This window comes from Danio rerio, chromosome 2, assembly GCF_052040795.2.
Source record: "Danio rerio strain M-AB ecotype USA chromosome 2, GRCz13ab, whole genome shotgun sequence".
Taxonomy (NCBI): Eukaryota; Metazoa; Chordata; class Actinopteri; order Cypriniformes; family Danionidae; genus Danio; species Danio rerio.
Window position 1 is genome coordinate 18,438,672 of NC_141022.1, and position 10,348 is coordinate 18,449,019.

The window sequence follows — 10,348 nt, forward strand, 5'->3', positions numbered from 1 at the left end:
ATTATCATACCCAGATAGCATACAGTTCTGGGCCACATCTGGGCCAACTAAGGCACATATGGCCCACTTCTGCCAATGGCAGGAGACATATGGGCCAGATGTGGCCCGTATGTGTCACACCGGGTGTAGTGTGAGTTGTGGCCTGCTGTATGTGGGCCAGATGTGGCCCGTATGTGTCACACCGGGTGTAGTGTGAGTTGTGGCCTGCTGTATGTGGGCCAGATGTGGCCCTTATGTGTCACACCGGGTGTAGTGTGAGTTGTGGCCTGCTGTATGTGGGCCAGATGTGGCCCGTGTGTGACACCCCGGGTGTAGTGTGAGTTGTGGCCTGCTGTATGTGGGCCAGAAGTGGCCCGTATGTGTCACACCGGGTGTAGTGTGAGTTGTGGCCTGCTGTATGTGGGCCAGATGTGGCCCGTATGTGTCACGCCGGGTGTAGTGTGAGTTCTGTCCTGCCGTATGTGGGCCAGATGTGGCCCGTTTGTGACACCCCGGGTGTAGTGTGAGTTGTGGTCTGCCGTATGTGGGCCAGATATGGCCCGTGTGTGACACACCGGGTGTAGTGTGAGTTCTGGCCTACCGTATGTGGGCCAGATATGGCCCAAGTGTGATACTCCGGGTGTAGCGTGAGTTGTGGCCTGCTGTATGTGGGCCAGATGTGGCCCGTGTGACACATCGGGTGTAGTGCGTGTTGTGTATTTTTAGTTCCGGTTTAACTTTAAATTAACGGGAGCCTTTGAAGTGGTTACAAATTATTAGAAATTGAAAATCAAAGTTAATCTGTCTTTCTTAGTCTGTACACTTTCGTTTTATGAAGTAGAAAATAGAAAATAAATATTGTAAATTAATGTAATGTGATGCAAGGATTTACATTTTTCCGATTGGCTACTTCTGCCTGTGGACTGCATACCTAATGAGTGGGAGGGGCTTTCTCTCAAACATTACACAGACTCTGATGTGACGCATTAGCAGTTCTGTGTTTCCTGTGTTTTATTAACATTATTGTCCCTCATCAGGCAGTGAGAGCGCTACACCTTCTCTGAAAATAATAACATTGCATGTTCTAAATAAGACTTTCTGAGATTGAAAATGATTCTTTAGGTTATTAAGAATAGGAATAAGCTATTGCTTATCCGGGAAAGTATATGTTTGTAACCTTATCACATATTAATTCAGTTTATTTCCTCAATAATGGATTTATTTTTACTTTAAGGCTGCTATGAATATAAATTTATATTATCTATTATATGTAAATGTTCCAGCATGAGTAAAATTCATTTTTTTTTCATATTACCTGGTATGTCTATAAATGTCTATAAATGCAATGAGTTTCATCATTTATTATGTTTTGATCCATTAATGTTTTGTTCCGTTTCTCCATTTGAATGAATTAAGACAGTGTCCTACCGCCACCTACTGGGTGGATTTAATTTGCTATTAGTACTACTTTTTAATGAACAATTTTACAAATGAATTCATAATCTAATAATGCTGAATTAAAGTGCTGTTTTCTTGGTGTTATTTTTTGCAATTCTACATTTTTATAATGATTTTTTTGATTAAATGCCACATACAACATTGTTCTTTTTTTATTTAATTTGAATGATAAATAGACATAATTGTTTTGTTTATGAATAAAATAACTATAGAAACCTAACCCTACGCCTCACTTTGATGTCACTAGCTCTATTTGAGTGCATTGTTTCTGACATTGCATGTCAAACTGTGTGTCTCAGCTTGCATATGCAAGTCTGCAATCAGATACTAATGCTTCTGCAACACAACCCTGAGGGTACAATCCTCAGTGCTGGGAAACACCACACATTATCTTAATCACAAACTACAGCAAATTTAGTTTATCAAAAATTCACTTAAACTGCACATTTTTGCACTATGGAAGAAACTGGAGGAAGCCAACAGAAACAACATGCAAACTCCACATAGAAAGGCCCAAAAGTCTATCCTGGTTCTGTGTGTGTGCACCTGTAACAGCGTCAACAAATTTTATAGACAATATGCTATTAATAAGCATGTTAATTAGCAATTAGTTAATTGTAAATATATCTTAAAGTGTTATAGTTTTTATATAACAAGCTACTGAATATTAAAATTAACAGTAAATATTCTAGAATAACAGCATGTTACATAACAGAGCAAGGACATGTTCACAGTGTGTCTGATAATATCTTTTCTTCTGGAGAAAGTCTTCGACTAAAATAAAAGCAGTTTTTAATTTTTTAAAAAAGTGTTTTAAGGTCAAAATTATTAACCCCTTTAAGCTATATATTTTTTGACAGTTTCAGAACAAATCATTGTTATAATATAACTTGCCTAATTACCCTTACCCTAATATATATTTATATATTTATTTATTTAAAAACATAATCATAAAACTGCCCCCTGGTGGCGAATATGTGTTTCGCTTCATCCTTGCGTTACGGTGGAGTGGGCGGAGCCTCGTGAATGACGGTTATTTTTTTCAAACGAGGAAGTGAAGTCAAGTCCGCCATTTCATCTTCTTCTTTATATCGGGTAAGTTATTATTTTAAAATCATATTTGTGAGATATTTGTCGTCAGGTAATGTTTTTATTTGTTAGAAAAGCCCCTGTTTTGAATATTGATAAAACTGTAACTTATATGTGGATAATATGGCTAATAACGGCTAAGAATGATGGCAGCCGTCAGTTCAGTAACGTTAATCTGTTACGTTAAGTTGATTGTGCTCGGGGTTTTAACAAATTCATTTAAGTTACATTTGTCCTTTTATTCGCTCGTCATTCCCAATTAAATGATCAATAAGACGTGTTATATGAAGAACAGCGTCGAAATGGGAGCTTGAATTAATGTATCATATGCTGGCCGTTTTATACAGTTGTAATTGGTGCCGGGTTCTGCTTTTGTACTGGTTTTAGCTCAAACACTGAACGAACAATCTCTTTTTGGTAAGTTACCGTTAATCCTAATGATCTTGATTTGCTTGTTAATGTGTGTTTTATCAAGTTTCAGCAAAAGTTTGCAGAGTAACGTTATGTGGTTCATGCTGGCCACTGTTGAGACTGGTCTGCATTAAAAAAAATTTAAAGCCAAAACGTTGGAAAAAAAATCCACAGTTGAAACATGATGTGTTAAATGACTTATGTAGGAAATTAATTCGCTAAAAAAGAAGGCTAAGTGTGTTATGAAATATTAAACCTTGTTAAAAAATAAAATAAATTGTGTTAAATAAGCTTAAAATCCATATCTTATGTTTTATATTACATCAAAACAGCCTGGAAACTGATTTGCACCATTAATCTTGTACATATGTATCAAGTCCAAACAAATGGTTTTGTGGCAAGTAAAAATAATATTTTTATAAATTGATTGTATTGTATTAATTTGTTACAGAAAAGAAAGGAATCATGCAAGGATGCAAGCTGAAGGAATGGACAACTCTTACATCCGTTCATTACTAATTGTTTGACTTCATCATCAAGCACACCAGGTACAATATTGTACATATTTTGAAACTTGTATATGTCAGACTGGTTGTTGGGTACTGAAATAATATATTTTATGTTTTATTTATTATTAAAATATATCAAGATTTATTGCTGCTATTTTATCACTGTGTGAGGTCATAGCTTATTTAAAAAAATCTATTATTAAAAAAAATCTAATTTGAAAGAAAGTCTAAATGTTTCCACAAGGTAATTTATTGAATTGTTTTCTGAAAAATTTAAAATTTGAAAGTATTGGTGAGCTGGAAAAACAGAGTCTGTTGACGTAACTTTTATTTTTATCTTAACTTTTTATTTTATGTCAAAAGTAGATTAATTTACCTTTTATCGCATGTTTAAGTTATAATTTCACAGTGAAAAATGTAAAAGAAAACCATTGAAAACAATGGCATAATGATTTTGCTTGTTCACAAGAGGTACTTGATTTATTTTTCCTGTAGTGATACATACGTTTTTAAGAAGAATGCTTGACACTTGAATTTTAAAGGGATAGTTCACCCAAAAATAATGACATTTTTATCCTCCACTTGTTTCAAAATATTTTTTTTGTTCTGTTAAACATAAACTCAGGCGGTGCGGTGGAACAGTGCATAGCTCTGTTGCCTCCCAGCAAAAATGTTTCTGGTTCGAGCCTCGGCTGGGTCAGTTGGCATTTCTGTGTGAAGTTTGTATGTTCTCCCCGTGTTGGCGTGGGTTTCCTCCGGCTTTCCCCCGAAAGACATGCGGTACAGGTGAATTGGGTAAGCTAAATTGTCCTTAGTGAATGTGTGTAAATGAGAGTGTATGGGTTTTTCCCAGTGATGTGTTGCAGCTGGAAGAGTATCTGCTGCGTAAAACATATGCTGGATAAGTTGGCTGTTCATTCCACTGTGGTGACCCCAGATTAATAAAGGGATAAAGCTGAAAAGAAAATGAATGAACACAAACCCAGTTTTTCCTACTATGTATATCAATAGTTACAGGTTTCTACCATTCTTCAAAATATCTGCTTTAGTGTTTAACAGATTTAAATTGATTTGAAACAAGTAGAGGATGAATAAATGGTGGCAGAATAGTAAACTATATCTTTAAATGTTTTATTCTGTATGTTATGTGTATTCATATTTGTCTTGTCTTTTGTCATATTGTCCTTCTAGCTCAGATTGTGATGGACCGGGAATGCGACACCAGTTACTCTTAAGTCAAGAACCAAATGAAGCTCCAGAGTACAGATTATGGAGGTATCTGAAGTTGAACTAACTGGAAGCAGGGAACCATACTAATAAAGTTCCTTAAGGTAAAAGCACCTGCTTTATTTTGATAGGAAGTATTTTTTATAGAGTTCTATTGTTTTATTCTTATTCTAATTTTATTTTATTCATATACTGAATGGAAGTCATTCAAATTTCACAACAAAGGATTAGCAGATTGAATATAAAATATAATGACATTTTAATACATTATTTCTTTTGGTTATTCTTTACATCTATATATGGGCAAGTATTTAATCAATGAAAATAATTTTAAACAACTTAACTAACCAAATTACTCTGTTGGACCCTAATATTTAAAATAGCAAAATCCTCAAACTAACACACACTCTTGTGAATGCATTCTCACATTCATACACTCAAAAACACATATTCATACAACAGTCTGTCTCAGTCTGACTCACACACAACATCCTCTCTCACAGATTTTTCTAGCAAACCTTCACCACTAGCTTGTCCTGTTACGCTGCTTTTATTTCAAACATTTTAGAGCATGATATAGTCCAGGTTTTTATCACTTTATCAAGTATTTTTTTCCATTCAGCAGGTTCCTTGTAAAGATGAACCCAGGGAAGGATCGAAAGTGGAGAAGACCAGATCAAGAAAGACCACATCAAGATCTGTGGTCAGTTCAAAGGTACTTTCACTAATTACCAAGATTTCAGACTATGAATTGATGGAGTAAACTTTGAGTGTCAGATCTTCCTAGCAAAAATTCTTCCCAGTGTCTTGTAGTAGAAGTGATGCAGTCAATCAAGTTTACATTATTTCGTAAATTGCTTTCCGATTTAATAAAAATATAATAACCAAACTTGATAAATGTAACAATTTTGATGAAAAGGGCATGTTTTACTAAAGCTTTTTGCACAAAGGCACCCCCATTTTGTAATATTGCTGTGTCTGACGTCACGGGGTTGGTATGCTGGAAACGTTTTTGAATGAGGTATTTGTATGATTTATACATAGTCTGTCTTAAAGCGTCACTAAATTGTACAGGCATTACAGATCAAAACAATCTGTTATTACATTTATCAAAATAAACAATAAGGCTCTTAAAACACTGCTTCGAAAAATGTAGAAAATGTAAAAAAAATATTTCAAATACCTCAAATGAAATGAAGTCATTTGTTTTATTATTTTTTAAATATATTTTTTTGTAAATTCATTTGTTTATAATTATGTAAAAAAAAAATCCAAGTACTATAAAAGTTATTTAAGCAACAAATTTGCCAGATTGTAAAGGCAGACACAGAATGAGCAAACAAGAAAAACCGTGTAAAATGTGTAAATAAAAGGCTACATTTTAAATTTTTTACATCTTTTCATCATATACAAAAAACCTTCCTAAGCTTGAAAATATATTTCCTTGAAATAAACTTCCTATTTTAGTGCAAATTTCTTTTTATGTAGTCTTGTAATTAAACAATTAACCCATTCAAACAAGTTTACACTTTAAAAAAGGTCTGTAATGAAAATCCGATTTTTTTTTTCAAATGTAACTAACTAAAATAGTACCATGTACTTTTACTCTGTATTAGTATTATTTACTAAAATTTGTTTTATTTTAGCAATGTAATAGTATTTCTAGTCCTTTAATTTAATGTAATTTTATTTTCAGTTCTCTTTCCATCTACGAAAACATAAAAAACAATAATTTCACAAGCACATTTAAAATAGGTTTAATACTATGAAATATTATATTAATATTATTATTTTATTTTTATAAATCGATAGGTAGGTTCTATGGAATGTTTTTATGTATTGCTGAGAATACATTTCAGGTGTTCAATACGTTGCTTGTCAGTCTTAAAAATAAAAATAGGTGCTTAAAAAAGTGCTTAAAAGTCTAATCGAGTTGTGCCTGTATGTACTCTGCAAACAGCACCTTTTAATTGTTGTCCTCCTATTTTCAGGATGTTTTGCATTGGACTGTTTTTTTTTTTGGCTTTGACCCTTGCTCGACCCTGACCTCACTCTTGGACTGCCCTGTTGGATTTTCAGTTTATTTAATTTAATTATTTATTTTTTTTGGTTCTGGGTGAATGCTAATAAATATTTAGTTGTAATTATATAAGTAATATGTTTTTGTTAAATATGCGATTTCTGTGTTTGTTCTGTCTACTCATACTTGTTTATCTTGTTTCTGTAATTATCATTTGTTTATTTGACCCCTGCCTCGCCTCTGATCTTGTATTTGGATTGCCCTTTATATATCTTTTTAATTATTGGTTCTGGCTATATGGCTATAAAATATTTGTTAATTTAATTAATATGCATTTTATAAAAAAATATATATATATTTTCTGTGTTTATTCTGTATCTATTTATCTAATTTGTATATACATTTGTGTTTGTATGTTCTTCTTATTCTGTATATCCACTTACCTAATTTTAACTTTTATATATATTTATTTGCATTTAATTTGTGATAATTCTGTATGCATTTATTTATCTAATTCATATATTTATTTGTATTGCATTGATCCATCTGTTGTTGTTGTTTTTTTGTATGCATCTATTTATATATTTTATATAAATTATATATTTGTATTTATCAATTTATATGCTTCCTTTAAAGCATTTTTTTAAATAAAGCAATTTAAACTAAGCATTCCTTTTAATGTGATTTATATAGCTACCAAATGTAGATGTGAGCCACATCTAACCCAAAAGTCAGCCGCAACTGAAACAGATCTGGGCCAGATCTGTGAAATTATATGGGCCGCGTCTGGGCCAGATCTGAGAAACTGCATGGGCTGCATGTGGGCCAGATTTGAGAATGTGCATGGGCCGCAGCTGGGCCAGATCTGAGAAAATGTATGGGCCACATCTGGCCCAGATATGGACCATGCTTTTTCTGAGATATGGCCCAGATCTGGTTCAGTTGTGGCTGACTTTTGAATCCTTATGTCAGCCACAATCAGGTTGAGTCATCGCCGTCATTCCGCGCGGTATGTGGGCCAGAAGAAAATGGGGGATGTGGGCCATATCTGGGCCAGATGTAATTTGCTATCTGGGTAATGTTTAGCATAACTATATCTGTATGATAGGAAGGAGAATCTGACAAGTTTATCATTTATCAGTGCAGAATTGCAACATTGTCTCATAACAGTAATCTGTCATAAATGTAAACGTTTAAATTTAAATGTATATAATACTAAATGTTATGTGCTACTAAACATACTAAATACTGTATATTAAATATACTTTAATACTAAAAAGAAAAGCCATTCGAGTTCATACAAATGCAGCGGGTGTTACCCAGATAGCATACAGTTCTGGGCCACATCTGGGCCAACTAAGGCACATATGGCCCACTTCTGCCAATGGCAGGAGACATATGGGCCAGATGTGGCCCGTATGTGTCACACCGGGTGTAGTGTGAGTTGTGGCCTGCTGTATGTGGGCCAGATGTGGCCCGTATGTGTCACACCGGGTGTAGTGTGAGTTGTGGCCTGCTGTATGTGGGCCAGATGTGGCCCTTATGTGTCACACCGGGTGTAGTGTGAGTTGTGGCCTGCTGTATGTGGGCCAGATGTGGCCCGTGTGTGACACCCCGGGTGTAGTGTGAGTTGTGGCCTGCTGTATGTGGGCCAGAAGTGGCCCGTATGTGTCACACCGGGTGTAGTGTGAGTTGTGGCCTGCTGTATGTGGGCCAGATGTGGCCCGTATGTGTCACGCCGGGTGTAGTGTGAGTTCTGTCCTGCCGTATGTGGGCCAGATGTGGCCCGTTTGTGACACCCCGGGTGTAGTGTGAGTTGTGGTCTGCCGTATGTGGGCCAGATATGGCCCGTGTGTGACACACCGGGTGTAGTGTGAGTTCTGGCCTACCGTATGTGGGCCAGATATGGCCCAAGTGTGATACTCCGGGTGTAGCGTGAGTTGTGGCCTGCTGTATGTGGGCCAGATGTGGCCCGTGTGACACATCGGGTGTAGTGCGTGTTGTGTATTTTTAGTTCCGGTTTAACTTTAAATTAACGGGAGCCTTTGAAGTGGTTACAAATTATTAGAAATTGAAAATCAAAGTTAATCTGTCTTTCTTAGTCTGTACACTTTCGTTTTATGAAGTAGAAAATAGAAAATAAATATTGTAAATTAATGTAATGTGATGCAAGGATTTACATTTTTCCGATTGGCTACTTCTGCCTGTGGACTGCATACCTAATGAGTGGGAGGGGCTTTCTCTCAAACATTACACAGACTCTGATGTGACGCATTAGCAGTTCTGTGTTTCCTGTGTTTTATTAACATTATTGTCCCTCATCAGGCAGTGAGAGCGCTACACCTTCTCTGAAAATAATAACATTGCATGTTCTAAATAAGACTTTCTGAGATTGAAAATGATTCTTTAGGTTATTAAGAATAGGAATAAGCTATTGCTTATCCGGGAAAGTATATGTTTGTAACCTTATCACATATTAATTCAGTTTATTTCCTCAATAATGGATTTATTTTTACTTTAAGGCTGCTATGAATATAAATTTATATTATCTATTATATGTAAATGTTCCAGCATGAGTAAAATTCATTTTTTTTTCATATTACCTGGTATGTCTATAAATGTCTATAAATGCAATGAGTTTCATCATTTATTATGTTTTGATCCATTAATGTTTTGTTCCGTTTCTCCATTTGAATGAATTAAGACAGTGTCCTACCGCCACCTACTGGGTGGATTTAATTTGCTATTAGTACTACTTTTTAATGAACAATTTTACAAATGAATTCATAATCTAATAATGCTGAATTAAAGTGCTGTTTTCTTGGTGTTATTTTTTGCAATTCTACATTTTTATAATGATTTTTTTGATTAAATGCCACATACAACATTGTTCTTTTTTTATTTAATTTGAATGATAAATAGACATAATTGTTTTGTTTATGAATAAAATAACTATAGAAACCTAACCCTACGCCTCACTTTGATGTCACTAGCTCTATTTGAGTGCATTGTTTCTGACATTGCATGTCAAACTGTGTGTCTCAGCTTGCATATGCAAGTCTGCAATCAGATACTAATGCTTCTGCAACACAACCCTGAGGGTACAATCCTCAGTGCTGGGAAACACCACACATTATCTTAATCACAAACTACAGCAAATTTAGTTTATCAAAAATTCACTTAAACTGCACATTTTTGCACTATGGAAGAAACTGGAGGAAGCCAACAGAAACAACATGCAAACTCCACATAGAAAGGCCCAAAAGTCTATCCTGGTTCTGTGTGTGTGCACCTGTAACAGCGTCAACAAATTTTATAGACAATATGCTATTAATAAGCATGTTAATTAGCAATTAGTTAATTGTAAATATATCTTAAAGTGTTATAGTTTTTATATAACAAGCTACTGAATATTAAAATTAACAGTAAATATTCTAGAATAACAGCATGTTACATAACAGAGCAAGGACATGTTCACAGTGTGTCTGATAATATCTTTTCTTCTGGAGAAAGTCTTCGACTAAAATAAAAGCAGTTTTTAATTTTTTAAAAAAGTGTTTTAAGGTCAAAATTATTAACCCCTTTAAGCTATATATTTTTTGACAGTTTCAGAACAAATCATTGTTATAATATAACTTGCCTAATTACCCTTACC

At 34.7% G+C, this 10,348-nt stretch overlaps 1 long non-coding RNA gene across 2 annotated transcripts; it reads left to right on the forward strand.

Moving 5' to 3' along the window:
• Positions 1 to 2,468: 2,468 nt before the first annotated feature.
• Positions 2,469 to 7,359, forward strand: LOC147846313 (uncharacterized). 2 transcript variants are annotated; one of them, XR_015478001.1, is made up of 5 exons: positions 2,469 to 2,532; positions 3,389 to 3,485; positions 4,638 to 4,777; positions 5,296 to 5,388; positions 6,665 to 7,359. It is a non-coding gene; the product is annotated as an uncharacterized LOC147846313 (long non-coding RNA). The 2 variants fall into 2 exon arrangements; XR_015478002.1 differs by having other exon boundaries at positions 5,299 to 5,388.
• The last annotated feature ends 2,989 nt before the right edge of the window (positions 7,360 to 10,348 follow it).